This window comes from Syngnathus scovelli, chromosome 19, assembly GCF_024217435.2.
Source record: "Syngnathus scovelli strain Florida chromosome 19, RoL_Ssco_1.2, whole genome shotgun sequence".
Taxonomy (NCBI): Eukaryota; Metazoa; Chordata; class Actinopteri; order Syngnathiformes; family Syngnathidae; genus Syngnathus; species Syngnathus scovelli.
Window position 1 is genome coordinate 11,399,041 of NC_090865.1, and position 19,244 is coordinate 11,418,284.

Here is a 19,244-nt window from a genome sequence, read left to right on the forward strand (position 1 = left end):
TAGTGTTGGAGTAGTAGTGCCTGTAGTTTGTGCATGCTGCCTCTGCTTGCTACTTTTCTACTTTCAGCTACCGCCACCGGCTAGCCCTCTGTTTCCGGGGGTGAAAAGAGGAGCCAAGTGTATAAGCCTCCTCAGCCGGTACACAGCCTCTCCATTGCCAAGACTTGCACACGCCTCCTCGTAGCCACACACGGTAACTGGCACCTTGCGGTCCCAGGCCAAGTTGTGCAGGATCTCGGAGCAGCTGTGGGCCCCAGAGATGTGGCATGTAGGTCCACCGGTGTGTGGACACGCCCTACTGCCCATCGACCACTGTCCCGGCTGTGGGTAAACAGCTCCAGCTATGGGTAAATAGTGAAGACCTCAACGGTGGACCAGGCGGAGGATGATGGCTGACCTAAGGGGTGGCGTCACAACGGCTGGGAAGGCGGATGAAGGCTGCAGCAGAAAAGGGTCACCAGTCGTCTTGGTCTCCTTGCCACCGGATTCTGACCCCGATCTGTCAAGGACAGTGTGGTGACTGTCTGTGCACCAGTCTCCCCACTTTAAACAAAGTCACGCACAGGCATCTTTTTCAGGGAATCCACCTTACATCCCGGATTAAAGTCCTGTGGCGACCAGTAAGTGGCAACGGGGGCAGGATTGTGAAGTCTGGAAGCCCCTAGTCCGAAGCTGGCACATCAGGCGGTGGATGTTAGATGATTGTTGGGCTCTTGGACCGAGGCAGAAAGAGCTCTTTGGTAGCTGCATCCACGACTGAGCAGCCCTTTTTAGGATCCACTCTGCTCACCCCTGATGGGGAAGGGGCTAGAAAAGGTGCCCTAAACATAGCCTGCCTCAAACCTCCCGACTGGATTACCGCGTTCAGAGGGATCACCAATATGCGGTCGAAAACACAAACATGAATTTTGGAGCATGGAATGTGAGCACTCGAATGGACAGTGTAACCAGTGATAGGCCGGAGAGGAGAACCACCATAATTGCCAGGGAACTGAGAAGATGCCAGATTGACATAGCTGCTCTTTCAGAAACCCGACGGGCAGAGGAAGGTCATCTGAAGGAGGAAAAGGGTGGATAAACTTTCTTCTGGAAAGGAAAGGCCACAGATGAGCCTAGGAGCCATGGGGTTAGTTTTGCCATCAAGAACCAACTGATCAGTCACCTCTCTGAACTCCCTGTGGGAATCAGTGAGCGCCTGATGACCCTCCATCTGGTGCTGGCAAACAACCAGACGGCAACAGTTCTTAGTGCTTATGCACCTACCCTCGTTTCTGATGAGGAAAAAAAAGAGGCCTTCTATGCCTGTCTGGATGAGGTATTGTCATAAATCCCCAAGGAGGACAAGATTATTATATTGGGAGATGTCATTGTCATTGTTAGAGCCAGGGATCAGCGCGACGTGAGCATCACAAAAGCCATGATGGATTCAGAGGCCTGCTGGACAGATCACCGCCTCATACGATCCACGATGTCCATCAGACTCAAGAGGAAGAGGAGACTGCAAAAGAAGCTGAGCCGGCAAACACTAAACCTTGAGACCCTGAATAAAACTGCTGCCCTGCAGCTGTTTCAGGCCTCTCTTAGAGAAAGCCCCAATCAGGAATACCCTGAGGACATTGAAGAACACTGGAGCCTGCTCAAGTCTTCCATCCTCGACACCTGCAGTGCCACTCTCGGGTACAAGGGCAGAAAGCATCAGGACTGGTTTGATGAGAACGACACAGAGATAGAACAGCTCATCTCCAAGAAAAGGGAAACATTTCGTGTCTGGCAAAATGACATCACCTGCACAGCAAAGAGACAGGCTCACTCCAGAGCCAAGGCTGACGTCCAGAGCCGGGTGAGACAGATTAAAAACTCCTGGTAGACAGAAAGGGCACTGGAAATCCAGAGTTTGGCAGACTCCGGTGACACCAGGGGCTTTTTCAATGCTACCAAGGCTGTCTACAGTCCAAGCCATCGCGGCCAAAAACCCCTGCGCTCTAAAGACGGGCAGGAGCTGTTGAAGGACAATGAGTCCATAAACAACCGGTGGAGAGAGCACTTTCAGGAACTCCTCAACCGTGACAGCACAACTCAGTCAGATTTCCTCAGTCACATCCCTCAGAGTCCCATCAGGGAAGACATGGGTGAACCTCCCACTTCAGCAGAGGTCCAAGATGCCATCAGGAGCCTGAAGAACAACAAGGCCTCTGAGCCAGATGGGATCCCAGCTGAGGTCCTAAAGGAAGGTGGACCAGAGCTCCAGCTCCAGCTCCATTCCCTCTTTCTGAAGGTCTGGGGGAAAAAAAAGTACTCCCCTCGGAGCACAGGGATGCTCTGATAGTGACCATTTTCAAGAAAGGGGACAAAGCGGATTGCGGAAACTATATGGGCATCTCGCTCCTTTCAGCAGTTGGCAAAGTACTTGCTCGTGCTCTTGCCAATCGCCTACTGCCACTGTCTGAGGAAGTTCTCCCAGAATCGCAGTGCGGTTTTCGCCCATCTAGAGGCACTGCAGACATGATTTTTACAGCACGCCAACTCCAGGAGAAATGCCGTGACCATAAACAGCCTTTGTTCATGACTTTCATAGACCTGACAAAGGCCTTTGACACGGTGGATCGGCAGGCCCTATGGAGCATCCTTCTGAGGTACGGTTGCCCGGATAAATACGTCAGAATACTGCAATTATTACATGACGGAATGGCAGCCACAGTGCTCAACAACAGCTCCTTGACTGAGCCTTTCACTGGAGAGACAGGGGTCAAACAGGGATGCATCGTTGCACCCACCCTGTTCTCTGTCTTCATTGCCGCCATACTCCACCTCATCGATGAAGAACTACCACACGGAATCCCGATTTGGTACAGAACTGATGGCAGGCTCTTCAACCCTAACAGGTTCAAAGCCAAAACCAAGATCAGAACCACCACGGTCGTGGAGCTCCAGTATGCAGACGATAATGCCATTGCAGCACACTCTGCAGAAGACCTCCAGGGCATCCTGAACTCCTTCGCTAAGGCATACAGAGCCCTGGGTCTGACCGTGAACATCAAGAAGACCTAGATGCTACATCAACCCCCACCCAACCAGCCATCTACTCCGCCCATCATAAATGTGAACAACACTGCACTTGAATATGTTCACCACTTCCCCTACCTCGGCAGCCTTCTCTCCTCCAAAGCGGACATTGACTCTGAGGTCAAGCATCGCCTGAGCTGTGCCAGTGGAGCGTATGCCAGACTCCGGAAAAGAGTCTTTAAAGACAGAGACCTCCGGGTTGACACCAAGCTCCTGGTTTACAAAGCTGTGGTTCTCCCCACCTTACTTTATGGGGCAGAATCATGGACAACCTACAGCAGGCACCTACTAAGAGCTCTTGAACAACAACACCAGAGAACCTTGAGGAAAAATACTCAGGATCAAATGGGAGGACATACACACAAACATCAGCGTTTTGGAAGAAGCCAGGATACCGAGCATCACCACCTTAATAATGCAGCACCAACTCCGATGGACAGGACATCTCATCCGCATGGCTGACACCTGCCTCCCCAAACAGATGTTATACTCCCAGCTGAAGAGAGGTCCGCGAGCCCCGGGCGGGCAAAAGAAACGTTTCAAGGACAACATCAAGTCCAATCTCAAGAAATTCCAAATAACATATCAGGACTGGGAGCGCATCACCTTGAACAGGAACTGCTGGAGGGCAGCGGTGCAAGAAAATGCAGCACATCACGAAAAGGAAGTCCGCCGTGTCGCAGAAACCAAACCACAACGCCGTAAGGAAAGACAAAAACAGGCTCCAGCACGACCACAACCCACCACCACTTTCCCCTGCCCACACTGCAGATAAATATGTGGATCCCGGATCGGCCTCTACGCCCACCTGCGGACCCACAAGTAGATGACCCAGAGAAGAAGACAGTCATACTCGTCCCGAGTGACCACCGATGATGATGAATTGAAACGCAAAACAAACATGTATTTTTGACTGACTAATTAATTACTAATTACACGTTCACTGACTGATCCGTTGATGCACGGGAAGGCAGTTCACTCATTGACCCGTTCGCGAACGGGAAAGTCAGGATTCATTCCCTCACTGATCCGTTCTCGTGATGAACTGGAAATGCAAATCACTCACTGATTCGTTCACTCGCAGATTCGTTCTTTGGTGAACGGGAAATGCAATCCCCGACTCGTTCGTGAACGGGAAGTTACGTCACTGACTCGTAAAGTCCCTCCTCCATCTAACGCTCGCTGGCGCTGCTGATTGGTCTTCATGAGTGAGTGAGTGAGTGAGTGAGTGAGTGAGTGAGTGAGTGAGTGAGTGAGTGAGTGAGTGAGTGAGTGACAGACAGCATTGCTGCTATGCCATTGCAAGCCGACACACGTTATGCTAACATTGATGTTTTAATTTTGTGTTTGTTGGCTTGTAGTTGATGGTGTTAATATACCAAATGTGTTTGTGTTTGAATACAAGGTTGAAAAAAACCCGTTATGCCGACATCTTTTTATTTTGGGGGGCACCAACTCATATAATAATGTAAAACACATACATATTGTCATATAAAGCAGTTAACCAAATGTCAGATTTTTATGTTTTGATTGGCGAATATAAAAGCAAAGAATAACCAGACAAGTTATAACATAAATGTTTAATCATAATAATAATAACCATAACTAGAAATGCAATTTCTGGAGAAATTGCGTGTGAAGGCGAAGAAGCTGAAAAAATCTTGGGGAATGCTTTTTGTGTTAAGCGCAAAAAAATGATTTGGGGTTACTTCCGGTTTAATTTACATAATTCGACCACTTCACCCTGTGAATACACAAGTTTTAGTGGGAGTCCACCTTGCGGTATTGTTGGCGGCTCAGCAAAGGCCTTGCTCCACACACTCAAGGCAATACTTGTTTCGATCCCCTCCCCATCCACCAACTTGACCTCCTCCTCTTCAATCATTAGCCCTAAAGCCAGTAATTCAACAGTTGACTCGTAGACCTAGTGATTAAAAACACAATTAGGTTTGCTAAGGTGAAAACTGAGAACAATTATATAACTCAAAGGTCACAAATAAGTCTATAAAGTTAAAGGTCAATTCATCACAGTCACATCACATGCAATTACTAATTCACAGGGTGTCAATAAAGTCCTTCCATTATCTGTACCGTTTTGTCCCCACCACGGGGGGTTGTTCGCAGACGCGCTGGTCACAATTCAACAGCCTTTCTCGTAAAGTTGTAAAATTTGAACGAGATTGTATGGAAAGCCGGCATTCGTAGTATTCTACTCGTTCATTAAAAACAACCTAAACTGATGAAATTCCTTTTCCATTTTACAGCCTTTTCTCTACTCACTGATATCTTTGAATATTGTGTCGTGTTGAGAGACAGCCCAAATTCATTGGTCACGGTGTTCAAGTGAGTGAAGGTGTACAATGCCCCGACCTTGATCGGGGTCAAGTTGGCCTCCCTCCACACCGCCACTCTTACCACAGCTTACTTGTTTTACATATACGATGCTCAATGGCACCAACTGAGCCCCACGTACCGACACCATTCTGCTTGGCTGTTTCTAAATTGGAACAAACAGACATACGATTGTGTTATCCTGCAATGTTTAATGCAAGGGAACACGTTTTTGTATTTTTAGTAGTTCTAAATATATATTTAAACATGCATGTGTGCGTGAAGTAAACTTGCACTTTCAACATGGCCCTCAATAGTTACCAGCCCCTCCGGAGGGTTTTCAAGCACTTGTCTTAGAGACACTGGCACCGACGTGGGGAAGATGAGCTGGATTGCCTCAGCCTGCAAGTCATCACTACACTATACATGCGCCCCAATGTACATTTTGCTGGTTAGTTTTGCAAAACAGCACGTTGGGGTTTCTCGCGTCCGTGGTAAAATGGGAAAACACATAACTGTTGCCCTCTGTGACTTTTAGGTGACTAAAAAGGGTCAACTTGATAGCACTGGTACCGTCACAGAGGGCAACAGTCTCATTTCGTAGCTGCCGTCCATTTGAACGATTGAAGCACCATCCGGCTTCCAGCCTCTGGCCCGGGTGTCCCTCCTTATCCCCACCACTTTTAGCGTTTATGACTTTTCTGTTCATTCTGAAAGAGGAAGTGACAATTAAGATCCAGAATTTTTTGGATCATTTTTTTTTTTTTTTTTTTTAATGTGACTCCAAGTATGTGAAGTGAATGTCTAAAAATGTGCAAAGTACTTCGCAATCTGGCACATGCATATCCCACTGCTGCATTTGGGGACAAGGTGAAGCATTTTTAGCCTTCACTCGAACTAATTGCAAAAAGGATGACCGAAAGCAGCCAAAGCAACATTAAATGTTGCTTGTTTTTGTAACATGTAAAGGGAAATGTGCTTTTGGGAGTTTGCAAACATATTTTTTAAGGTTGTGTTAAACTTATAATCATATTAATATCTAGTATTAGAGTGCACGTGTGGATTGGTGGGGGGCGAAGAATGTGCAGGCAAACTGCATGAACTTGTTTTCTTGGAAGTGTTGTGTATAGGCCCAGACAGGGAGTACCGGACGGGAGAACATCTCAAGGTCGGGAATGAGAACAACAGCACGTCTATGTGTCTCGGACTTCGCGGGAAATTCCAACCACCTGACCTCCGCGATAGCACCGACACGGGGAGGAGATGGCCATCCACCAATCATCTCACAATATTTTGCATGCTTTAATATTCATATTGTGTTTCTTTAAAACTGGGCAACCCGGAAGAATGTGTCGTCTTTGGTGGTCACAAAAACGCACGAGTTTTAGTGTGAGGGACCCGGGACCCAGGCCTGTATTAGTCAGGAATAAATAATTGGTAAATTTGGTCTAATTGATCTACTGGTCTTCTCTTTGACAGAACGAACTCGCAAAATTGTTAGGTGCGCCAGTGTGTGGATTAGGACATAGCAATTTATGTGTAAAGTGTTGATCGCAATTTGGAGTCAGATCAATAAATAGAATCCGTAACCTAACACATGTGATTTTACTAATTATCCCTTGTTTGTTTGTGTATCGACTTTAACTTTAAACCAGCAATGTCATTCCTCGTTAACTCAAATTGCAAGCACATGGGTATGGCCATTTTGTCCCATTGTGCACACGCGGACAGCCAATTTTCCTCATGCAAAAGCCTTGCTTGCAGACTTTGAACAGCCTTCTTATGACACAGCATTAATTTTCACGGGTAAAACAATATAGCAGATTTAAAAGTGTCTATGCTTGTTTAACAACTTGTTTTCACTTTCATGCATCTGATGGAGTTAATTCATACCAAATTCATCAGAATGTACCTCAGAAAAAGACCATTTTGACAACAGGACAATATTTTTTCCGAGTATCGTAAATAAAAAGAGAGGATCTTAGAATACTTGATCAACTTCCACCCAGTTTGGAAATAATTTGCACACCAACACATCAGTCCAGGTTAAAATAATAAATTAATAAATGAACTAGGCACATGCCTCAGTGTTTATCGAAGATGTTTATCGAAAATAAAATTTCAAGTTGGAGGGGTGATACCTGAGAAACCACTTACCTCTGTCTTCAGGTTTGCTGTAATTAGGGCAGTTTAGAGTCTCCACCCGCTTTTATGCGTGGTAGACTCAAAAAAAAAAAAAAAAAACTGGGCATAGCGTCAGAACTTCATTAGTTACACGGATAGATAGATAGATCTTTATTGTCATTGACACATGTACAACGAAATAAAAAATCAGTGCTTCTGCTAAGAATTTTTTTTAAAAAAGCTAAAAGTTTATATAAACTAAAAACAATACAAAAGCTCCAGTTCAGTGGCCTAGTGGTAGAGTTCTTTTATATCAAACAAATTATTTTAGGTGCATTACCTGACATGTTTCGGCGGGTTCTTCCGCCTTCATCAGAGTGCCACGTGTGGTTGTGACGCGTCTTTATCAGCTGATGGATGAAGGCGTGGCTCACCTGTCAGATTTGACAGGTGAGTCACGCCCTCTGCTGTCTGCTGATGTTGTTTTCTGTTCTGTAGCTTTGCGGCTTGTAGCTTGCAGCTTTCGGCGTAGCTTATAGCTGTGTTGTAGCTTGTAACTTTGCTTAGCTTCATGAATTGGAGTGACACCGATGGTTTGATAAACGTGTTATTTATGTAATAGTTATTTGAATAACTCTGAATGTTACGTCAGGCCTGTTCTCAGCTCCTCGTTTGTGTATATGTCACGTTAGCATACCGTATCCTGGTTTCATTGCCATCACCAATAAAGACTTATGAAGTGGGGGCCAAGGAAATTGTTGTCAATTGTTGTCAATGTTTGCATCGGGTTCAAACCATTTGTTGAAGAGAGTTTCAAGGGCTCTTAGTGACCCATGTTATGGTAGTCCTCTTTATATTGATGCTATTGGAATACGGAGGGGTGTCTCTAATGAATACAACTGTTAGATTTAGTCCCAGTTTTTTTATCTTTAATGCTTGCTATGCTAACAGTTATTACCAAGAGGCAGCCTTCACAGTTTAAATATTTCATGTATGCCAGAAAGATCAATACACAGCTATGAATCCTTCTCTGCGAGATTTCGGAAGAAGGTCTGCTGTCCTGTTTGTGACATCATACAGTAGAGTGTGGCACCATTTAAATTGGGAGTTTAAAAAGGCAAAAAAACCAAAACATGTTTGTCCTATTTTTCCGCTAGTAAACAACCAATGTGAAACAGAAAGTGTGACTTACGTTGCACACATTGCGGGCACACCGGACAGATGGTCGACAGCTCACTGTCACGCCTTCCGTTTCTGATTGGAAAGTACTACAGGCAGACCATGACGGCAGCTTTGCAATTGAATAAAAAACTGATATTTTTTTTACTACACACTTCCCTTTAACCAACGTAACCATATGTTATGACATTAAAACATTTATTTTCAAAAAGTACATCAATTTATCTTTTTTCTTTAGTAGGGTTGCAAGTGGCAGAGAACACCCTGGACCAGTGGGCAGCCAATTGCAAAGCACGTTGAAAACACATTCTCACCCAAGGCCAATTTACACACGTTTTTTGACTTGTGGGAGGACACCAATATACAGTGGCAAACATTTGGTGTTCCGGGAAGAGCTCTCATGCTCATGCATAAAGGAATTGTAGTTTCTGGACTATATACTGCTACTTTTTGCACAAGCTTTGAACCCTGCATTTTATAGTCCAGTTTATTTCGATGGATTTTTCATGACTTTGATCATTCTGTATGATTTGTGCATATATATGGAAATAAGACATTAAAACACCTCCAGCTTATTATCCAGACTTTCCCCTAATTTTATCTGGCGTGGGTTTTATTCAGGTGCGGTTTTTAGTCCAGAAACAGTATTCATGCATCTACGGCCTTACAGACTTGGCTGGTGCAATTCACATTCGAAATAATCCTTGAGTGGCGCTATCAGGTTGCAAATGACGGCGACGCTCTAGGAACGCCCCGGGACCCTCTGGCGCTGCAGGCGGCCCATGTTCTTCACATCCGTGTAGTGTTTGGGGAAACCAAAAATCTGCTCCATTTGGGTACACCACATGATGACGCCTTTCATGATGACAGGAAGTCCCAATTTCCCTTGAACCATGGAGTTTTTCTTGTGATGGTTCACACCTTGTCCAGCTTTGCTGCACGGCCAACTTCTAAACAATCCTGAAGATTCACTTTTTAATCCAGGGATGGGGCCGCCGGCCAATTCATACCTAGGAGGTTTCCCCAGAAGTAGCAAGCTGAATGTGCAGGGCTGACAGTCACGGCATCGATGATAATTGGAATGCACTCCAGGAATCTGCAGATGTCCGTCTTGTCTCTGCTGGACACGAACACCACATTTTCAAAGAGCCAGAAAAAAGGCCGGTCGTCACCCTCCTTCGGCTTCAGCAACGTCAAAATGCGGTAGAATTCCAAGAAGAGTCTTCCGGTGCCCTCAAACAATCCTTTCCGTAGGATATTTGCCCATGGAAAGGTCGTTGCTAGGACTTCCTCCAATCAGCAGGTCAAAAGGGCCCCATTCAGCAAGGTGTTTCCTTGTGATGGTGCGGACGTCGTTGACATATTCAATCTTGCCAGCGTGCTTGATCATACCCACCGCGATGGAATCCTCACAAATCTCTGATGCAATGTAGCGTCCCACCTTGAAGCCAAGGTCTTTGAGCACCAGGTATCCTGTTGCGATGCCGTCAAAGAGCGACAGAACCTTCAAGGGCTTGCGGCAATGGCCGGGTAAACTCTGTGAGGCTCAAACTCCATGGCATTGTTGTTGGCAAAGAAGTCTTGGACCTTAACACTCCTGTCTGGCCTGAGTTTGAGCTTTCCCTCGCACTGCGTTGGGCGGCAAATGTAGCAGCTCCATGGATCAATATCTTTCAGGTCACGAAAGGTTCCCACCAGGATCTCCACACACTTCTTACAGAAACATTTGCAACAGCTGGCGTTACCACAAAGAAGGAATTCTGTTCCGCCACAGCAAACGGTGCAGTACGACTGATAGCCATCTTCATCGTAGCGATACAGTATTTCTGTAAAGTTTTCTTCGCATTTGAAACAAAGACCGCCTTCAAGCAATGGGTGTTGCACGACCACGTCAGGCGACCCGCAAGCCAAACAACAATCTTCGATTTTTGTGCCTTTGTCTCTAAGCCTCTCAATTAAAGTGTCTCTTGTGAAGCTGTAGTTGCAGGTGCTTGCCCGACTCTTAAAAGCATGTTTCCTTTTCACAGACGGCTGGTAGTCAGACTCAGTCGAATCCGAATTGGCTTCATCTCCTTCTTCAAAGGACTTCTCAGAGCGTTCACTTGCCAGCTCTATGACTTGGAAGATGGCGGCCTTGTAAGTGGGCAGGCTGGCAAATGAATTTTTGCAGAAACATTGGATGAAATTCCGAAAAGGCATCAAAGCTTCCGTTGGGATCTTTGAGAGGGTTCCATCACCTAACCATTCAACCCTCCGTACACCTGGAGGTGAAATTTTAGTTTTCCAAGGAATCACCAAGCCGGGCCACCAAGAGAAGCCCTCTATCTTCCCCCATATGAGCTCTCCGGTCAAAAACCTATTCCCATCCTGGTAATTGGCTTTCCGTCGTCCTTAGTGTGTTGTATATCTGGGTCGTGCCTTTTCCACCCTTTTGCCAGAGTCGCCATTCTCGACAAGTAGGCTGTCATTTATGGTCAGCTCTTTTAACTTTGTAAGGGCTACGTGACATGGCTTTATATATTTCGTATAGCATTCCTTCAGTTCCATAACTGTGTTAGCTTGCGGTATTGTTTGCCTATTGGGGCTGTCTGAAATGCCCGCCATTGCTCTCCGTTGAGCATTCACTGTCAGAGAGTCATGATCCGCAATTCCCAGGACCTTGCCGTTGGCTAGCGGCTCAGGTTCACAGTCTTTGGCGGAAGATGACAGTTTCCTTCTGCTTTTGGTAGCGGGTTCAGGTAGCAGATACAGGCTGATATCGCAGTTGTTTCTGGCGGTCACGGCATCGTATTCTTCGTACGTCACATTGGCTGTGTAGAAGGCTTTAAACCAGGGGTGTCAAACTCATTTTCACCGAGGGCCACATCAGCATAATGGCTGTCCTCAAAGGGCCAGATGTAACTTACAAATGTAACTAAATGTAATCGAATGTAATGAAAAATAAATGTAACTAGTCCTTATTGTTAAATAACTCATTATTTATTATAACTTATTCAAGTGACAATTACAGTTGCATAGAAAACATGTTTGCTTGTTGCTCTTACATAAATCCTTTTAAATGTTGTCAGCTTATGAAAACCCACATAAATCCATTAATGGATCAAACTGTCCAAGTGAATGAAGAAAAATAACATAAAACTGTATGACACGTAGGCGGCTCGGTGGCGCACTGGGTAGCACGTCCGCCTCACAGTTAGGAGGGTGCGGGTTCGATTCCACCTCCGGCCCTCCCTGTGCGGAGTTTGCATGTTCTCCCCGAGCCCGCGTGGGTTTTCTCCGGGCACTCCGGTTTCCTCCCACATCCCAAAAACATGCTTGGTAGGCCGATTGATCACTCCAAATTGTCCCTAGGTGTGAGTGCGAGTGCGAATGGTTGTTTGTCTCTGTGTGCCCTGCGATTGGCTGGCAACCGGTTCAGGGTGTCCCCCGCCTACTGCCCGATGACGGCTGGGATAGGCTCCAGCACGCCCGCGACCCCCGTGGGGACTAAGCGGTTCAGAAAATGGATGGATGGATGTATGACACGTAGCATTTTACAATAAAGGCTGCACACAGCCTAGCATCCAACTGATGGTTTGATGACAACAATTTGTCTGCATACACACATAAGACCTGCTAACATTAAATAATTACAACAGCAGCTACACATAAATAATATGTAATCAACTAAAAATGCCAAAAGAAAGGTTGACTCAGTTCACAACTATATTGGTCAAGTTTTTCGGTTAGTCTTTGATGAGGAGATGCTGCCTGTCCTTGAACACACCAAGTGGATTATCTCTCTACTATCGATTGATCATGTTCTGAAAATGATAAACACAAAAAGAAATGCAAGCACAATCGTTAAAATGCATAATGTTTAACTGTTCTTTTTCTTGGTTGAATTACATTTTATTATATTTTAATTACGTTTTTAAAAAAATGCTTACCTGTGTGTTTTCTGACCAGACGTCTGACACCGTTTTCCCGTTGCCAGTGTGTCAATGTCTGGTTTGAGATCCTGTGCTGAGGCAATGCGTAGCACAGCATGGAGGTTGTCATCCGTGAGGCATGATCTGTGCTTGTTTTTGCTCAGATTCATTATGGAAAAAAACTGTTCGCACAGATAGGTGCTCCCAAACATGGACAGAACACAGGCAGCATGAAGTCGAAGCTGTGGCATCAAACCAGGGGGCAGCAGATGGTAAAAGTCCTTGATTGCAGCATCCTGGAATTTTGCTCTCAGGCCACTGTTGCTTTGAAGCTCAATTAGCACCATCTGAAGGTGCTGGGGTGCAGTGCAGACATCGGTGGTGAACGGATTGGCAAAGATGTCAAAGCCAGACTGTTGTGCTCTGAAGTCAGAGAAGCGCCGATCAAACTCAGTCTTTAACCAGCTCAGTTTGGTAGCCAACTGAGCACTTGAAAAAGTCTTGGGAAATGAGGCTGACATACTCTGACAAACAGGAACGTGGACAAGATTGTCCTGTTTCACTTGCCACATCCATAAGTCCAATTTACGCTGGAAAGCCGTGACCTTGTCGGACATCTGCGTAATGACTTGTTTGTGTCCCTGCAGCTTCTGATTCAGCTGGGCGAGATGGTCGGTTATGTCACACAACACAGCAAAGTCACACATCCACTTTGGATCTGATAGTTCAGACATGAGTTTTCCTTTACTCCTCATAAAAAGAGCAATGTCTTCCCTGAGCTCAAAAAATCGCTTGATGACTTTGCTCCTGCTCAGCCACCGCACTTCTGTATGGTACAGCACATCCCTGTGTTCTGAGCCCATCTCCAGCAAAAACTGCTGGAACTGACGGTGATTCAGGCCACGCGCCCGAATGAAGTTCACTGTTTTCATGACTGTGGTCACAATGTCCTCCATCCCCAGCATCTTCCCACACAAAGCTTCTTGATGGATAATGCAATGATACGATATCAGAGGCGTGTGACAGTTAATTGTTTTGCATTTTCCCCTTCATTACTCCAACCAAGCCTACTTTTCCTCCACACATTACCGGTGCACCGTCTGTAGTTAATCCTACCAAGTTTTCCCAGTGCAATGCATTTTTACTTACGGACTTCTCCACCGCATCAAAAATGTCCTGTCCCGTCGTGGTCCCATGCATTGCAGCCACATCCAACAGCTCCTCAGTGATAGGGAGGTCCGACTTTATGCCTCTAATAAAAATTGATAACTGCTCTGTGTCCGTGTTATCTGTACTTTTATCAACAGCTAATGAAAAAGCTTTGCAGCTGCGTGTCTCCTTGGCCATGTCACATGCTGGTGCCACCTGCGACAGGACCACGCCCCCCTGTCAGTGGAATCGCCGTCACCTGCCACGGGTTCATGGACAGCGCTATATCAGCGCCGCCAGCGCAGACCCGAGTGTCAGTCTGTCCCGTGATGCTTTGCTCATCTGTCCCTGAGAATCTGACTTACAAATTCGAATCCACAGAACTGCTTGTCCACCCCAGCCAGATCACCGCTCCAGCGCCAGCCACCCCAGCGCCAGCCACCCCCATCATCCCTTCCACAATAAAGTCTGTCGCTACGCACTTGGCTGTACTGTCCGATCCCTTACAGTACAGACTGACCACGCTATGCAGCTAGCGAACGACGAGACGGCATTGAGCCGACTGGAGCGAGCCGAGACCGCCATCAGCAGCCTGTCCGCCGACATCCGGAATCTGATCGAGGTTGGTCAACAACAACAGCTACAGCAGCAGGAAATGGCCCAAGCCCTCCAGAGACTGTCGGTGGCTGCGTCCCCGGCTGTCACGGCACTCCCGCAGCGCCCATCTGCCGACGCCAGGAGGCTCGTGGACGTCCCGGAGCCCCGCCTTGGCAACATCGAGAAGTTTAACGGAGACCCCAAGCACGTGCGGGCATTCGTGACTAATTGCCGTATAATGTTCAGCCTCCAGCCCGTCACGTTTGCGTCGGAATCTGCCAAGGTCGGGTTCGTCCTAACCCACCTCACGGGCGAGGCGCGGCTGTGGGGTCTGGCCGAATACGAGACGATGGCCCCAGCTTGCGATTCATTCGACGCCTTCGCGGAGGAATTGCTCTGCCTGTTCGACCTGGGCTCCGCCGCCGAAGACACCGCCGAGGAACTGGCGACGCTGCGTCAAGGTAGCCGATCGGTCGCGGAGTACGCACTTAAGTTCCAGACGTTGGCCGGCAGCAGCGGATGGAACACGCCGGCGCTCGTTAGCACATTCCTAAACGGACTCGCTGAGTACATGAAAGATGGACTGGTTGCGTACGATCGCCCGCGAACCCTGAAGGGCGCGATGGACTTGGCGGCCCGAGTAGACCGGCGGATCCGGACGTGGCGGCGCAATCGGGTGAGGAGGTCCCCGCGGAACCCGCGTGGTCACCTTCCTAAGTCTGCTGGGGACCTGCCAACCACACCACCCGCCGAGCCCATGGATCTGGGAGGGGCTCGGGTCCCCTCGGAGGAGCACCGTCGACGCCTCTCACTGGGCTTGTGTTTTTACTGTGGGGAGGGGGGTCATCGGGTGGCGGGGTGCCCGTTAAAAGGCCGGAGCTCACGCGGCGTCGGGGGATCCATGTGAGCTCGACCAGCACCGGCTCTCCCAGTCCCAGCACGCTCACGCTACAGGCCAACTTCTAAACAACTTGCGGCGGGCGACCAGAACGTGGCGGCCTTGGTGGATTCCGGCGCGGAGGGGAACATCATGGACATTAGCCTGGCACGCCAGTGGGGTGTCGGCTTCCTCCCTCTGAGCCCGTCCATTCCCGCACGTGCCATTGATGGCCGTCTGATCGGCGAGGTGGCTTTCGTGACGGAACCAGTTAAGTTACTGCTCTCCGGCAATCACCACGAGACCATCAAGTTTATTCTTCTTTCCCTCCCAGGACAGCAGCTCATACTGGGGCACCCTTGGTTGCGGCAGCACAACCCGGTGCTGGACTGGGAGGTGGGGGTTGTTCGGCAGTGGAGCGAACGCTGCCATCGGGTGTGCCTGAAGGCGGCCACCAGCCCACTCGGCAGAGCCCCGCCCAGGTACAGTCCCGACATCTCCAATGTCCCAGCGTTTTATCACGAACTCAAGGAGGCTTTTATAGTAAAGCCAGGGCCACTTCCCTTCCTCCACACCGGTCCTACGATTTTGCTATCGATCTGTTGCCCGGCACCTTCCCTCCCAAGGGACGCGTCTACTCCCTGTCCGCTCCTGAGCGCCGGGCTATGGAGGAATACATCCGGGAGTCCCTGGCAGCCGGTATCATACGGCCGTCCTCTTCACCTGCGGGAGCGGGGTTTTTCTTCGTGAAGAAGAAGGAGGGCACGCTACGCCCGTGTATCGACTACCGGGGAATAAACCAGATCACTGTAAAGAACCGATACCCTCTGCCTCTTCTGTCTTCCGCCTTCGAGAGCCTTCAGGGTGCCACCATTTTCACAAAGCTGGATCTTCGCAACGCCTACCACCTGATCCGCATCCGTGAGGGAGACGAGTGGAAGACGGCTTTCAACACCCCGAGCGGACACTACGAGTACTTGGTGGTTCCGTTTGGGCTCACCAACGCCCCAGCGGTTTTCCAGTCCCTGATAAACGACGTGTTACGAGACATGCTGGACAAATTCGTGTTCGTTTATTTGGACGACATCCTCATCTTCTCCCGCTCGCTCCCTGAGCACATCAAGCATGTTCGGGCGGTGCTGCGCCGTCTCCTTGAGAATTCGCTCTACGTGAAGGCAGAGAAGTGCGAGTTCCATGCCTCCTCTGTCAAATTCCTCGGCTACGTGGTGCGTGAGGGATCCATCGAAATGGACCCTGGGAAGGTGCAAGCGGTCACGTCATGGCCTGTTCCCGAAACACGCAAGCGGCTGCAACAGTTCTTAGGATTCGCGAACTTTTATCGCCGTTTTATCCGTGGATACAGCACGGTGGCCGCGCCCCCACCGCCCTTACCAGCCCCGCCTCCCCGTACAAATGGACGGAACGGCCAGAACAGGCATTTCAGGAGCTTAAGAGGAGGTTCACATCCGCTCCCATCCTCAGGGTTCCCGATCCCGACAGACAGTTCGTGGTCAAGGTGGACGCCTCGAAGTGGGTGTCGGGGCGGTGTTGTCGCAACGTAGCCGCCAAGACGATCGTCTCCACCCGTGCGCCTTCTTTTCTCACCGTCTGTCAGCCTCGGAACGAAACTATGACATCGGTAATCGGGAGCTCCTCGCCGTCAAGTTGGCCTTGGAGGAGTGGCGGCATTGGCTGGAGGGCACCACCACTCCATTCATCGTCTGGACCGACCACCGCAACTTGGAGTAGAGACTGGACGCGAGACAAGCACGGTGGGCTCTGTTCTTTGACTGCTTTGAGTTCTCTCTTTCCTATAGACCGGGTTCCCGTAACGCGAAGGCGGACGCCCTGTCGCGTTTGTTTCCTGGCGGGGAGGAGGGACAGGGTCCGCCTCCCACTATCCTCCCGAGCTCGGTTCGGGTGGCGGCTCTTACATGGGAGATCGAACACCAAGTGGAAGCCGCATCACGCGATCAACCCGGCCCCAGCAACTGCCCGGAGGGTCGCTTGTTCGTCCCTGAAGGCCTGCAGTCGTCCGTGCTGGAATGGACGCACGACTCACGCCTGGCCTGTCATCCCGGCGCTGCACGCACGAGGTACGTGGTGGCACAGCGTTTCTGGTGGCCCACCTGGCAAGTGGACACCAGCGATTACGTCAGAGCCTGCTCAATTTGTAACCGCTACAAGACGTCTACTCGTCCTCCGGCCGGGCTGCTTCAACCCTTGCCGGTTCCCCACCGTCCCTGGTCTCACCTGTCAATCGACTTTGTCACGGGCCTCCCCCCCTCAGAGGGAAACACGGTGGTCCTCACGGTGGTGGACCGTTTCAGCAAGATGACGCATTTCATCCCTCTGCCTAAGCTCCCATCTGCGAAGCAGACTGCGTCCATCATGGTGCGGGAGGTGTTTCGTCACCACGGTCTCCCACAAGACATCGTGTCAGACCGAGGTCCTCAATTCGCTTCCACCTTCTGGACGGAGTTCTGCCGACTCCTCGGCGCCACGGCCAGCCTCTCCTCGGGGTTTCACCCTCAGTCCAATGGTCAGGCGGAGCGCCTGAACCAGGAACTGGGCAGGTCTCGCCGATGCATGGCCGCCGAGGACGAACGCGGGTGGGTCCAACAGCTTCTCTGGGTAGAGTATGCTCACAATTCCCTCCCCAGCTCGGCCACGGGACGTTCGCCTTTCCACTGCGTCTTCGGGTACCAGCCACCCTTGTTGGCCCACCAGGAGCGTGGTGCGGCGTGCCCGTCGGCCCAGGATTGTGTCCGCCGTTGTCATTGTGCTTGGGCGAGGGGCCGGGTCACTCTTCTCCGCTCTGTTTCAGGCTACGCCCCCCCCAGGCGAATAAGCACCGGACGCCGGCTCCGGAGTACAGAGTGGGGCAGCGTGTGTGGCTCTCGACGTGGGATTTGCCACTGCGAGCGGGATCCCGCAAACTGGCGCCCCGCTTTGTTGGACCGTTCCCTATTCAGAAGGTGATTGGCCCGGCCGCAGTCCGTCTTCTCCTTCCAGATTCCATGAAGGTTCACCCCACGTTCCACGTGTCCCGTGTGCGGCCCATCCATGAGAGCGCGTTGGCGCCGGCGCCCGTTCCGCCGCCGCCGCCCCAGCTCGTCGATGGGGGTCTGGCTTACGCTGTCCGCTCCCTGCTCCGATCGCGGCGGCGCGGTCGTGGCCTCCAATACCTCGTGGATTGGGAGGGTTATGACGACGCGCACCGCTCCTGGGTTCCGAGCCGCTGGATACTCGACCGTTCGCTCATTACGGAGTTCCATCGCTGTCATCCGGACCAACCGGGTCCTCGGCGCGGGCGCCCGAGGAGGGACGAGGGGACCAGGGCTGAAGGTCCGGGGAGGTCTGCCGGTACTGGGGTCTTCTGCTCCCGCGTCCGTCGATCCTGCGTCTGGCGAGGTGTCGGACGTTTCAGCGGTGTGCTGACCCCCCACCTGGTCGCCCGTGGTATTGCCTTCCTTTTTTTGTTGTTTTTGGTTCCTAGGGAAGTTGGGAGCCGTCCCTTGTGGGGGGGTTCTGTCACGTGCTGGTGCCACCTGCGACAGGACCACGCCCCCCTGTCAGTGGAATCGCCGTCACCTGCCATGGGTTCATGGACAGCACTATATGAGCGCGGCCAGCGCAGACCCGAGTGTCAGTCTGTCCCATGATGCTTCCCTCATCTGTCCCTGAGAATCTGACTTACAAATTCGAATCCACAGAACTGCTTGTCCACCCCAGCCAGATCGCCGCTCCAGCGCCAGCCACCCCAGCGCCAGCCACCCCCATCATCCCTTCCACAATAAAGTCTGTCGCTACGCACTTGGCTGTACTGTCCGATCCCTTACAGTCCAGCTGTGTTGTAAGATTTTCTGTTCGTTCCTTCACTCAGTCGGTGATGGTGTTTCTTGATGAATTGACATTTTTAATAGTCTGTAACTGGTCGGGACGCACCTGCTCACAGACCTTCAGCATGCACTGCTTCAAAAACGCTCCCTCTGAAAAAGACTTGAAAGCGT

General features: G+C 50.0%; 1 pseudogene; it reads right to left on the minus strand.

The window, feature by feature from the left end:
* Window positions 1-9,397: 9,397 nt before the first annotated feature.
* On the minus strand, window positions 9,398-13,573 carry LOC125987513 (DNA (cytosine-5)-methyltransferase 3B-like; annotated as a pseudogene).
* Window positions 13,574-19,244: the final 5,671 nt, after the last annotated feature.